Raw genomic sequence first — 14,313 nt, 5'->3', positions numbered from 1 at the left:
CCTTATGATTGTCCTTTGAATCCATGGCAATTTTTCTTTCAAAATTGGCCTTAGTTGATTTTATGAGTGCTCGTAATTTTTTACTAATAATGATCAGGGGTGACTTCCCTTTTATGGATTTTGTTCTATCATGTAATAGCTTTCTCCTCTTATTGTAAAGTTTGTTAATGGCTGGGGTCCACCAGACTGGACGTTTGCCCTTTGTGGAAAGAGTCTTGGTTTTATTTGGGATTGCCTGATCCATGCAGTCCTGGAGGTGTTCATAGAAGGCATTTGTAAGGGCTTCCGCAGCTTGGGTTGTGGTTTCCTCTGGCTCAGAGGCCTTGAAGGATACCACACCAGTCTTTCTGGTGGATGGTCTATGGGAAGCCAGCAGAATTTTCTGCACTGGGGTAGGTATATCATTATGCCTGGCAACTAGCAGAACTGGAGGAACCAAGCTGTCAGCTTGACATTTTGAAGGTTGGGGGTGCACCACTCCCTGGGGGTAGAGAGCAGGTCTGGAACTCGGTCCAGAGTCCATGGACGGTGAACCAGATGAGGGCACAGGAAGGAAAACCAAATATGTCGAGGCCAGTAGGGTGCAATGAGGATCACTTTGTTTCTCAACCTGGCTGCTTTCTTGAGAAAAAGTATAATTAGAGGGGGGAGACATAAAGGAGACCAGGGGGCCAATCGAGGAGAATGCTGCTCGGTGACTCCCCCCTCAGGGGGATCAGGGAAAAGTAGCTTCTGCACTTATTGTTTTGGGGCGATGCAAAAAGGTCGCAGCAAGGATGGCCCCAGAGATGAAAAATTGTCCTCGTTATCTCGGAATTAAAAGACCACTTATGAGGCAGTAAAATTTATCATCTGCTCAGTTTGTCCGCTATCACATCTGAACTCCCTGGGATGTGTGTTGCTATCAGAAAAAGGCTGAAGGAAATAGCTCATTGCCACACCCTGAGAGCTTCTCGATACAAGGAGAAGGACATGGTTCCTCCTTGTTTGGTACGGACATTGATATGCAGATTGGCCTCTATCGGCGACCAAGTGCCTTAGACTGTTCTTCCGAGATGATAACCCCCCCACCCCATCTGGGAGGCATCTGTGGTCATATGAGAGAAAACACTATACCGGGTACCACACAATAACGTCTTTATTTAAACAAAGTAAAAAGGAGAGGTGAGCGCTTTCGCAACCTTCGTTGCTTCATCAGACAAAGAATTAACTGTTCAACTGCTTGTTTTATATCACTCTCAGTCAAAAAAATTTTTTTCCAATTAGTGACATCATACAACTTTTGAAAATTTAAAGGCATATATGACAAGAATATTGTAAAATACGCATATGAATATAAAATATATATACAAAAATGTAAAGTATGTTCATATTTATGCATATCTAATTTAAAACAGTTAAATAATCTCATTAAAAATGCATATATATAAAAAATGCATATAAATAAAAATGCATATCTAATTTAAAACAATTAAATAATCTCATAAAAATGCATACATAATATATATATATATATATATATATATATATATATATATATATATATAAAAATAATGCATAATACAAAATATATAATATAAGAAATATATGTATATATATATATTTTTATTTTGTGCAAAAATTAATTGTGTTGAAGGCGTCTAGCTTTAAGAAATGGAACCAGTGATGTACAACCATTTAAGCCTGGATATCTATCAGCATTGAGCTTGATAATCCATCTTTGTTCTCGGCTCTCTGTGAACTTTTCTATATCTCCTCCCCTCACATTTCTATGTATATGTTGTAAAACAAAGAACTTGAAAGAGTGTGAAGGGTCAGTGTTTAAAACATGTTGAGCAAGTGCACTAGTAGTTTTGTTATTTCTGATGTCTCTTATGTGTTCCAATATTCTATCCTTTAAGTTTCTATTTGTTTTTCCTATATAGAAGGCATGACATATTTGGCAGAAACAAAATAAATAACATCTGTGGTTTTACAGTCTGCATATGAATGAGAGTATAGTGTAAAATTTCTAACAGGATGAATATATGGTGTAGTACTATGAATATGTGTACAAGCAGTACAAGACCTACAAGGAAAAGTACCTTTGTCTGGAATTATAGGTAGTTTTTGACGTCTTTATTACACAATTGTTGTTTTAATGTTAGATTATTTCTGAAACTGAAACTAGGTGCATTACCAATGAAAGAATGTAAACAAGGAATCTCATGTAAAATGTGCCAATGTTGTTTAATAATATTAGTATACTGATTAACATTACTAGCATACTGAAAAACCGCTCTAATGCTATTATTTTGTGTATTATTTCTCAAATTACTGCTATCTGACGTAACAGAATTAGAAGATTGAAAGTACGCTTTACATTTAGAGTCCCTGAGTGTCCAAGCATCAGAAATAGTTCTATCTATTTCATCCATATGATATCCTCTTCTTAAAAAATCAGTTTTCAATTTATTCAAAGCTAGTACTGCATCATTATCATTGTTGTGTAATCTTAGTGTTCTGTATACCTGCCCCTTGAGCACATTTCTTGGAATGTGTCTAGGATGCATACTGGTTTTGTGAAGGTATGAATTTTTCTTCGTGGGTTTGTGAAAAATTTTGCTGGTAAAACCTGTCAACTCTGATTTGATTATATGTACATCTAAGAAATCAATCTCAGATGTAGAAAATTTGTATGTGAATCTCAGAAAATCAGTAGTTGTATGCAAATAGTTAATAAATAATATAAGCTCAGATATATTGCCTTTCAATAATAAAAAAAACATCATCCACAAAACGTGTATACCATAAAAGCTGACTAATAAATGGATTCTTATCAGAAAAGACATGTGTTTGTTCCCAGAATGTAAGAGATAGATTAGCATAACTATTTGCACATGGTGTGCCCATGGCAACGCCGATCTGTTGCAGAAAGAATTGTTCTTCAAAATATACAACATTATTTTCCAGAATAATCTCTAACAAACTGCATATAAGTTGTACTTTTTCATTGGTGAAGCAATTATTTCTTGTAAGAAAATTTCTAATCATATTAATGCCCCATGTATTTGGGATACTTGTAAACAATGACTCTATATCCATAGTAACAAGAGCAAAGTCATTAATATCTGATAAACTTTCAATTCTAGTATGTAATTTCTCTAGAAACATTTTGGTGTCTCTTAAAATATTTTCACATTTGTCTAAGAGCACATGCAGTGTACTTTCAACATAAATAGACAGTGGCTCTGTACACCAACCAGTGCCTGAGACTATGGGACGCATTGGTGGCAGACTTCTGTCTTTATGAACCTTTGGTAAACCATAAATCTTAGGAATAGTTGGATTCAAGACATTAAAGTATTTAAACAATGGTTCATCTATTAAATCAGTAATTAATAAGTCAAAAATCAAGAAAGACACTTTATCAATGATGGCATTCACTGTAACTTTTGAGATTCCTCTGTATGTATCATTATTAAGCAGTAACTTATACATTTGTTGTACATACAATTGCTTATCTAAAATAACAATACCTCCACCTTTATCTGCCTGTTTAATAACGACAGAATTCAAGTTCTTTAGTTCATTCAGTGCTCTATATTCACTTGTATTTAGATTTCCATAGTAATAGTCACTCAAATTATCATCATATATCTGCCTAAAAGATGTTTCACATATATCAAGGAATCTTTGTATACTGGGAGTATAAGGAATGAAAGTGCTAGGCTGTTTAAACACATTCATATTATTTGTAACATTGTTTGGGAACAAAACTTTTAGAGACAAATTCCTGCCTAATAATTTAAGGTCTTTAATCATTTCTGTAAGATTAGCCTTTCTAGCAGGTATAAATGAAAGGCCCTTATTTAAAACATTCAACTGTTCCGGTGTTAAAATAATAGAGGAAAGGTTCAAAATCAAATCTGTAGTTAAGTCCGTCTCCTCTTCGGAGAATGTACTGCTCCTTCCAGTGAACCCAGTTGCAGTGACTGTCCTTTGTGTACATATTGTTTCATTCGATTCTTGTAAGGTAGTGGTACTCTCAAAGTGAAGTCGCCCTGTTTGCTGGCATCTAAAAAAATACTTTCTGTGTTTTCAGTCACTTGTATGTTTGAAGTTCCTTCCTTTCTTAGAGTCGATGAAGTATGACTTGTAGATGGTAAAACTGCATATGTTTTCTTTGGAATAGCTCCTAATTTACTGTTTTTATCTTTTAAATTACTGTTTTGTTGGTCAGAGGACTCAGAAACAGGGAGAGTTAAACTGGTGTTCTTCTCCTCTTGCATACAAGCTGTTTCAGTCGTCAGAGAACAGGGAGTGCCTTGTGTAACTGCAGCATAGGTGGAATCTGAATTTAAAGGTGTAGTATGCACATTCCTTGCCTTGTCAGAAACAGTTTGATGTCTAAAGTTATTTTCTTTGGGCCATGAGAAGACATTATTTAAAGCAAAATTTTTTTTGTCTCTGTTAAGTTTTGATAGTTTAATGTTTTGCAGCTTCCTTTCTGTGGTCACTATGGCCTTGAGTTGAAGAGGGACAAAAGGACGGCCTAACAGGACTTCTTCAGATTCCATCCACCACAACAGGTCTTTTTTGCAGGGGCTGGTGATTAGTATGGGGTAGTTCACTGGATGGTTAGAATAGACCATTGTGATGCTAGAAGCCATTGTAGTAGTGCATGTGGAACCTTGCTAATGGGACTAGAGTGATGGTTGCTGGCATGGAACCCAACTCTTGAAGGACTAGTAGCACTGGAACTTTGTTTTTGCATAGAATAGGATGTAGTTGGGATTTTATCTTCTGTAATCTGTGCTGGGGAAGGGAGGCTACACGAGAGATGGTGTTCAGACGAGCTTCTATGAATTCTAAATCTTGAACGGGGCTTAGCTGAGATTTTGTTTGACTGACTGTGATGCCCAAGCACATGAACAAATTCAGAATGAACTCTGTTGCTTGAAGCAGTAGATGCCTGGTGGAAGCGATGATGAGCCAGTCATCTAGATATGGAAACACCCAAAATCTGTGCAGTCTCAAGTGAGCTGTTACTGCTGCCATACATTTGATGAACACCCTGAGGACTGTGGTGAGACCAAAGGGCAGCACCCTGAACTGAAAATGACTGGCTCCTAGCAAAAGGTGGAGAAACCTTCTGGAGCATTTGTCCATTTTTATGTGGTAGTACATGTTTTGAAGGTCTGTAGAGCACATCAAATTGTTTTCCTCCAAAAAGGGAAGTATAGATTGAACCATGACCATCCGGTATTTGGACTGTTGAACAAATTTGTTGAGAAGGCTGAGATCCAGTATAGGTTTCCAGTCCCCTGTCTTTTTTGGCATTAAAAAGAACCTTGAGTAAAATCCGGATCCTATCTGGTGGGACTTCTTAGATGACTCTTTTTTTCTAGCAGCTTTTGGATTACTAAGACTGCTTGGTCTCTCTGATTGGGTAGAACATCATGGAGACTTGTGAGAGGTCTGGGATAAAGGTTGCAGGGGACAAAATAACCTCTAGCAATAATTCTACGCACCCAAATATCTGTGGTTATCTGTTGCCATGCTTTTGGATTGCATGCAGAGAAAAGCTTCCCCCGACTGCTTCCAAAGGTAAGCAATTGGGACCCCTTTCAGAAGCACTGGTAGGGCTGGCCAGAGAAAGAGTCTCTGGAACCCTGATTCTGCGGGCCACCTCTGCCTCGGGGTTGGCATCTTCCATTAGAGCACCCCCTCTGCCATGAGGACAGCCTTCACCACATGTGTCCTGGAAAGGCCCTTGGGACTTTTTGAACCACATCTGATCACTCCTTTGATTCCTAGAGTAGGATCATTGGGGAGTGGAAAAACATATGCCCACAGCAGACAGGGTCTTCCCATCCTTCTCACACCTGGGTAGAGTTTCTTAAACACTGAGGCCAAACAAAGAAGATCCATCAAGGAGGGCATTGATGAAGGAAGACTTGAATGGCTCCACAAACTCACACAGGTGCATCCAGGTGTGTCAACTGATAGCAACACCTGAACCAGCTGACCTGGTTGTCCCTTTGGCTGCACACGAAATGAGCCTCATGGACGAGTTAGAAATAGACTCCAGGGTACCTAACTGAGAGGTCGCTTTTTCTTGGACCTTATCAGATACATCTCCTGCTAGGGTGTCTGATAGTTTCTTGATCAGATCCCTCTGGAGCCTAGTGAAGTGTGCCAGAATTTCTGGTGAAGGTTGATGATGCAGAGACCCGCTTTCCAAATCTGTCCATCACTCTAGACTCTTGGTTAGGGGGATGAACAGCGGAACTTTCCTCAGTGACTTCCTTTTTGGTGGATGCCGCTACCACCATGGCATCTACTGCTAACCTTTTAGCCCAATGTTGGTTGTCCTCTGGTGCAGAAAGGATTTTATCTGGGCTCCTGGGAATTGGTTCTATGGAGTCAGGAGATTTCCAAGCCTGCTGAGTGATCAGTTTAATGAGATCATCAGCGAGAGGGGTCACCCAGGAATTAGATGGGTGAGAATCAAAGGCGTGCAAGTACACAGACTAGAGGTAAGGGTCTTTGGGCTTCCAGTTACCCCTCTGTTTTAGGATCTCATGAATGTCTCCAAAGGATACATCTTCCGGGGGTGGCTGGGGGGAACCCTCCCTGTCACTGAAATCAGTGTCCTCAGTGACAAACTTCTTCAGGGGAGTCCATGTGTTTCTTCTTACATATGTTCTTCCAAGGAGGCTCCTCAGTGGGAATGTCTGAGGAGGTTTCTGAAGAATGGTGGTCCTCAGCTGGAATATCTTGCAACCTTGTAGCTTGCTGTCCGGGCATGGAGGTTGGTGAAAGCTCCTGGTAAGAAGGGTTCAGTGGATGAAACTCCGATACAGCAGGAGCCACCTGAGAGCCTGTGGTGGCCAATGCTCTCTCCATAGTCTGGAAAGCAGACCCCCCCATGGATGGATGGGCGACTGGAACAGAGGACAAACTTGGATGTGGGGTCCCACCCCGCCCAGATAGACCCACCTCCAAGGCCGAAGCCGAGGAAGGACCCACAGCTGCCACATTTCCAAGAGGCAATGACGACTGAATAAAATACAGGAGTCGACTCAAACCTCTCGGGCCCGACAGTGGAGCCACGATTTTGGGAATCCATCGGTTCCGAAGGAACCAAGGAAGTCAGAGCCAAGTCTGGAACCAAAGGCAAGGGCAGCTGTCAGTGCCAGAGCAATAGGAACCTGCGTGGTTGGGGTGGGGTGCTCTAAAGCCTCTGAGGAGGTCAGAAGAGGAATAACTGGAAGAGTCCTGGGAGAAAACATCCCTGCTCTAGGAGGGAGAGGAGGTTGGGAAGAAGAATAAGACAGACCCTAGCCGTGAGGAGCTGGTCCACCAATCTCACCACATCAACTTCAGTGAGACTCCTGAAGGAGCGAACAGACAATCTAGAGGGAGATTCTGGCCCTTCTATAAAGGGACTGGGAAGCTGAACAAAGAAGGGGTCAATGGAAGGGGAATACTTTGTCCTGGGTGTATAAAGAGGATACATTTTTGGCACTGAAGGGGGGATGTGACCTGTTGGGGTGCAGAAGGAGATGTCGGCACCGACGTAGAAACTAAAGAAGCCGATACCAGTGCTGAAGGTGCCGATGGTGACTGGTGCCGGAGAATGAATTGGTTCAGAGAGCTACAGAACCTTAGCTCTTGGTTCCGAGAAGGAACCAAAAGAAGGGGAATTTTGTTTTCTTGATGTCAGTGATGATGGAGACGTCGGCACCAAAATACTAGTTTTGGAACCAGAGGCCTTTGGAGAATTATTGGTCTTGGATAAAGCTTCTTCAAAGGGGGTCTTAAGAAATCCTTTAAGAAGAAGCTTGTTATGATGCACTACCAGGACCATAGTACTGAATCCCTAGCAGATGGAGCACTCTATGTCTAAATGTAGAGCATCTAGACAATAAACATAAGTTGATTTCCCGTCAGAGTTAGGCATTTTTCGGCCGCAGTCCTGGCACTGCTTAAATCCAGTCATGCCTTTGAACTTATCTGCCATATTGACAAGTGGCACAGGAAAAATAAACAGTCATGACACACACACACACACACACACACACACACACACACACACACACACACACACACACACACACACACATACACACACACATACACACACACACACACACACACACACACACACACACACACACACACACACACACACACACACACACACACACACACACACACACACACACACACACACACACACACACACACACACGCACGCGGATACACACACACACACGCATATACACACACACACACACACACACACACACACACACACACAGGCATACACACACACACACTCACACACACACACTCACACACACACACACTCACACACTACCAAAACGGTATAGAGAAAAGGAGAGAGAGGAAAAACTACCAGCAATAGTAGGGAAAGGAATACCAAAACAGGTACAGAATTACAGCTACCAGCGATGGTAGAGAAAAAATACCAATGGGTACAGAAACGCACTCACAAGTAAAAAGGGTGGGTAGAGAAATGAAAAATATTAAAGTTGTATAGGAAAGAAAGGTAGAAAGACTAATATATTTTAAACATTTCTTAGCTGCTAGAGGATAGATGGCTGACGTGTCTTGTTATAAGAGCGGCAAACCTGATCTGAGGTAAATTGGAGAGGGGCGTTGTGGGTAGAGTATTAGTTCAAGAGATTTTTGGCTGGCGTGAGCTGTATAATGGCCGGACCAGTTCCTAGGATCAGAATCAATGTCCCAAGAGGCAAGAATAGATGAAGATTGACAACATCAGATCAATTTTTATGGAAACTTGAGACAGTTGCAATACAAACATATCTACAACCTGTGCAAATGCCTGGACTTGGGGTTTTGTAAAAAAAAAAAAATGTTATTTATATATATATATATATATATATATATATATATATATATATATACACACACACACACACATATACAATCTCCCTGTACCTCTCAACATTAAAAATTACAACATTTTTTGGGAAATGTGCTAGACTTAAAACAGCCCACAAGGCCAGTTAGCCTAGTACTTAACTATGAGCCTGTAAGTTTTTTAGATAGTAGAACTCATGTCAGTAGTGATAAGGAATCTTAGTAGAAGAGCATTTAATTTATTTTGTTAAACATGTGCCCTTGAACTGGTCCATCTTTATGAGGAGGATCGGAAGAAAGTAAATTTAGGAGGAGCAAAGCAAAATGTGAGACCAAAAATTACAGCTCTATGTCTAAATCAAAGCAGTTGAGAAGTATGCAGCTCATTTTTTTCAAATTTGCATTGTTTCTGCTCTTTCATATAATGTTAAAGTGGTTCAGACACAAATAACTGCTTATACAACTACTTAAATAAATTTAAGTTGGGATTTGGGGCAATGGAGAACACTTGACTGTGCATAAGTGCAAATCCAGAATATCAAATGATGTGGTTACACAAGGTCAAATTATCTAAACTGTCACCTTAAACTGTTACTACCACTAATATGTTAAACATAAAAAGTTTCCATTACTGCTGAACATATCTTCCAGCTGTCCTTGACTTTGGCTCAAAAATTAGTTTTGTCCATGCTTTTTGAGCAAAAAAGTTGAGAGCTATGGACCAGATAACATGCAGCAGCACCTAGATGGCGTAAGGTTCTGACAGCTACGTAAACACTGGTGCGGTCCAGTATTCTCCTTTATCATCAAACTGTTTACCTCACAAAGTACAGGATTCAATTCTCACCTTTGAAAGGGAAATTGGCAAGGCCTAAAATGTCGAACAAGAGCAGCTAACCTACTACCTGCCTATGAACTGCTTTTGTTGTCTTACAATCTCAGGGCATTTGCAGTTTTTCATATTTTTGCCAGAGTACATAGCTACCTAAAATAGACTGTCACTCACATATACATGATTGTGAGTCAGAAGTTTAAAGCATTTAGTTTTGAAAAGTTGCCCAGCTAATACATTAAATGAACATTTTTTTTTCTGGGAGTATGGATAATAGGAAGATGCAGGTAAATTAATTCTTTACAGTTCTCCAGCTGAGCAAGATGCTTTATTCTAATTTCTTGTAATCATATTTTATCAATATCCAGTACCTTATTACTTTCAAAACTATAACACTAAATAACACTCAGGACTGAATGCTGGTGTTCTAGATACATTGTATATCTCCAGTAAGATACCATTCTTGCATGCAAACAGAGCTGGATCAGGGTCAAATGGGACCCTTGGCAGGGTAATGGATCAGGGACCCCCACATACACAAACACAGCAACCCCCCTCCCCCCACACACAGCAGCCCTGCAGCATCTCCGTCACCATGCAGCCATTGCAGTTTCCCATTACTTGGCTAGTTCTCCCCAGTTACCATAAATACTGTTTAAACCTGTCAAGTGTGTGTGCTATTTTCTTCTTTACTTCTATTTGAATTTAATTTAAAAGTTATATTTCAAATTATATAGCATAAACACTGACAGACATTTGCTAAACAAAACAATACAGTCTCACACTAAAAACAGGCTTGGCACTAAGAGTAAACTTCTCTGCCCTTGAAACTCACATTTATTGAAGCGGCACTGAAACCCACATTCAAAGAAAATGCATCTGGCCAGTGTCAGATTAAGTTTACATTTGGGATGTTTTCAAACCACAGACCCCTTGCACACATTTTTAGGACCATGCATGTATACATTCATGTGTTTTGACTGTATTCAATTATATTCCTTGTAGAACACAGCACTACTTGTTAGAGTGTGTTTTGGATTTGTAGTTTTGAACATTTTTCCGGGAAGCAATGAAACAAAATGTATGAACCAATAATGACAAAACTGCCCATGTCAGAACATTTCAACCCTAAAAGGCCACTCAAACTTTTGTCATTACCATCCACCAATATCAGACAATAACGCACAATCTCTGATGAAGTAAAAGTCACATGAATAATTCCACATTAACAAGATCTGTAACTAATGAACAGGTTGGTGCTTGCAAACAACTTTATATTTTAGTGCCTCATCTACAAATTCAGTGCCTTTGAAGAGTAAATTGCCTAAGTTACATTAATAAAATTGTAAGCTAGTAATATTGCAGTAGGGAATGGATGGCAAACCGACAACACATTCATAATTACTAGGCATCTCATCCAAAGGACACACTCAGGACTGCAGCACTTCCACTCCTCTCCCAAAAGTATTACACAGTATCAGCAATCTATCTACATGGTGTGGGCCTAGAACCCACAGCCTTCTGCATCAAAAATAAGTATGCTACCTGTTGTGCCACCAGCACAGTTTTTAAATTTAATAGCACAGTGATAACCATTTGCTAAACAAAACAGTTGCACGCTGAAAACAACGAAGCTCGCAATTCCTTGAAAATGCACAGTGAAGCTGACAATTTCTTGAAAATGTACTGAGGTAGTTGGTGCACTTGGTGTAGAGGATTCAGGTTCTTGTCTCCTGTAGCCAAGGTACAGGGTTTGAGCCAGGTTAAATTAACTAACCTGCCATTTTTACCCAAGGCATTTCACACACACACACACACACACACACACACACACACACACACACACACACACACACACACACTACCCGGAATATTATGCTACAGATCTCCAATGTACAGCAGAAAGAAATGTTCTGTTCCACCGCAGCCTGCTCTAATGTGCCAGATTACTGAAATGTCTCCTTTGTTCCGTTTTGTGTGTGGAATTATGAATAGTAGTGGCGCATACATTGCATGGGTTGATGCATGACACACAGATGTAAGGCTGTTCTTAAAGAAGAACACCTTTAAAGAAGATGTGTAGTTGTTTCTTTTTTACTTGTGGCAGCAGCGTAGCCGGGGGGGGGGGGGGGGCTCCCAGCTAGTAGGCCCTAGGTGACTGTCTTGATTCTTTAGTGCTGGATCTGGCTCTGCATGCAAAGGCAGTTACACAAATTACTGTCTGTCATGTTAATGGCAGTCTTATTCCCCGTTTCTGTTTTTATTCACGGGGCAAAGACTAAAAATGACTGCATTCATTAACTTTTTTCTTTCTTTATAGACAAGATTACTGACACATTATGCTCTCACCTACAGTGTAACAATTTCATTGTTCAGTCTCATAACTCTCAACCTCATAGTGCTAGACATCTGAACAAAGCCAAAAATGATTGGAGGGGGACAACAGGCCAAAAATAGGGATTTTCAAATAGTGCTCCAATAAACTTACAAATTTTGAAACACGGGTGCCCAGTAGGAAAGTAGCTGGAATAAAGAAGCTGAACCACGACAAAGTAAAATTTTCTTTTTTAATACAAAATGGTGAGCGCTTTCGCAATGGTGTGGGTACCATTGCGAAAGCGCTCGCCGTTTTGTATTAAAAAAGAAGATTTTACTTTGTCTTGGTTCAGCTACCTTCCTACTGGGCACCTGTGTTTCAACATTTTCAATTTCTGGGCTGGTTTGGATTTATTTGTTTGAAACTTACAAATTTGCTAAAATAACAGGTTTTGTATTAACATACATCTTCTGAAATATATGAAGTATGAAACTCAAATCATTGTCACTATTTAGTGACTTTTTAGTGATTTGGCATAAATAACACAAATTTTGTGGGTAACAGACCAAAAATATGAGCCAAAAATCTGGACAGATGAGAGGTATGTTTAGTCTTCACTGTTACCATCTGGACCCATATTATAATCACCCAAGTAGAGCTAGATATCTTTACTGGCAACTACCGTCATCAACACGCCCCAAACATAACTTTTTTTTCCATTTTTTTATGTTATATATTGTAAATATGCAGCACGCACACTAAACAATTACACAAAGTCGCAGACTGGAAAGCTAGCATAAGTCGTATACATCGCTTTCAAGTTAATTTAATTTATATGCATTTAAAGATAAGGCAGATGTTACTCTCTTCCGGCAAACTAAACCGCTGGCTGTCAAAGCTCTCACCCTTCACTTCCAAAAGGAAAAAAAACTAAAACAGCACTCCTTCTCATTACGAGGAACAAATGGGCAAAACGTGGAACACCAGTACAAACAGTTTTCTAACACTTTCACCCTGTGACAAGCGTCACAGGGCTGTTAAATGTGTCATTTGCACTTTTAAAACGTTCTTTAATTAACATGATTCAGTATTATTTACCATTTACAGTAGTTTGAACATGACTGACAGACCTTTTCAATACGGAATAGTGAGTAACATGGACTTTTTAAGACTCAAAATAAGGAATGTTCCTCGTAATGATGTCACTTGATTGAAAGGTATAAGTTAAAGATTTAAGTTGCACTCCAGGCTTACCTCGCGTACGCCCGGCTACCTATAATACTCTTTACTGACACAGATCTCCCTCATGCAAAGGAATGTCAAAGCGCTTACAAAAACGGCCAGCGTGCCTCACTGTAAAACGGAAAAACCGTCACTTTCTAGGATTCGTACTGCCTCCTTTTTAAAAACTCAGGTTTATAAGCATTACATCCATACATCACCCCGCAGCGCAGTGGAAACATGGAAAAAGAAGAGTAACTGAAGTTAACGTCTCAAAAACACAGCAACTTGAAAAATAAATCACCTGCCAAATGATGTCGCATCACGCTTGTTTACCGACAGATTAGTAAAAAGAATCCCTGGTGGCAACATCATTTGGGAACGAATGCTTCCAAACAGCAATCATACAACAAATTACTTTTACTACTTACACTACAAATACATACACGCCGTGTAATCTACTGCTAACCGGTTGGGACGACACGAGTTGCTATGACAACTTCAGTGTAGGGGGCGCGGCTTACATACAGACATGACACAAACAGCTTGCATCTTCGTTTAAACAAATAATGTAGGAACGTATTCTCAGGGTTAAAGAAAAAGAAGGATATGGTGGGATGCCCGCCTTCCATGGTTACTTATTTATGGGATGAGGAGATACTGTCTTGACGGAAATAAACACGTTCAGCCAATAACAACTGACACACTTGCACTGGAATGAAATAGCTGTCTGCAAACGAGTTTATTTTGCCAAGCCAATTAGCATGTAATGCCAATTAAATCTTGGGGTGAGTGACTTGACTTGAGACGTACCTCTCTGAACTATATGAAGACAGACATCACTGAACTCTCAGATTATGTGTCCCAGGCTGGTATGAGCCTAGCCCTAAGAAGCATACTACCTTCACCTAGGATAATGCCACAATATAAACAAAAGTTATTAACGTTAACAATTGTCTTAACATCTGGTGTCAGTCCAAGGGAATCCAGCATCTGTCAGCCTGGGAAGACATGGTCGGGAGACCACGCTACTTTGCCAGAGATAGTC

General features: G+C 40.0%; 1 protein-coding gene across 2 annotated transcripts in view; it reads right to left on the bottom strand.

Moving 5' to 3' along the window:
• The window catches only part of CCHR8.PART1H16orf46 (chromosome chr8.part1 C16orf46 homolog), a 222,167-nt gene extending 208,380 nt beyond the window's left edge, over positions 1-13,787 (bottom strand). Inside the window, exon 1 of one of the 2 annotated variants that reach the window (XM_044081796.1) lies at positions 13,570-13,787. The gene's annotated coding sequence lies outside the window, so the exon portion shown is untranslated. Of the gene's footprint in view, positions 1-13,298; positions 13,535-13,569 lie in introns of those variants that run through there. The other variant, XM_044081797.1, reaches the window with a different exon arrangement.
• Between the last annotated feature and the right edge of the window lie 526 nt (positions 13,788-14,313).

This window comes from Protopterus annectens, chromosome 8.part1 (assembly GCF_019279795.1).
Source record: "Protopterus annectens isolate FY-2018-M chromosome 8.part1, PAN1.0, whole genome shotgun sequence".
Classification (NCBI taxonomy): Eukaryota; Metazoa; Chordata; order Ceratodontiformes; family Protopteridae; genus Protopterus; species Protopterus annectens.
Note: the sequence above shows the minus strand (reverse complement) of the source record. Positions and strands in the feature narration are given on the sequence as shown.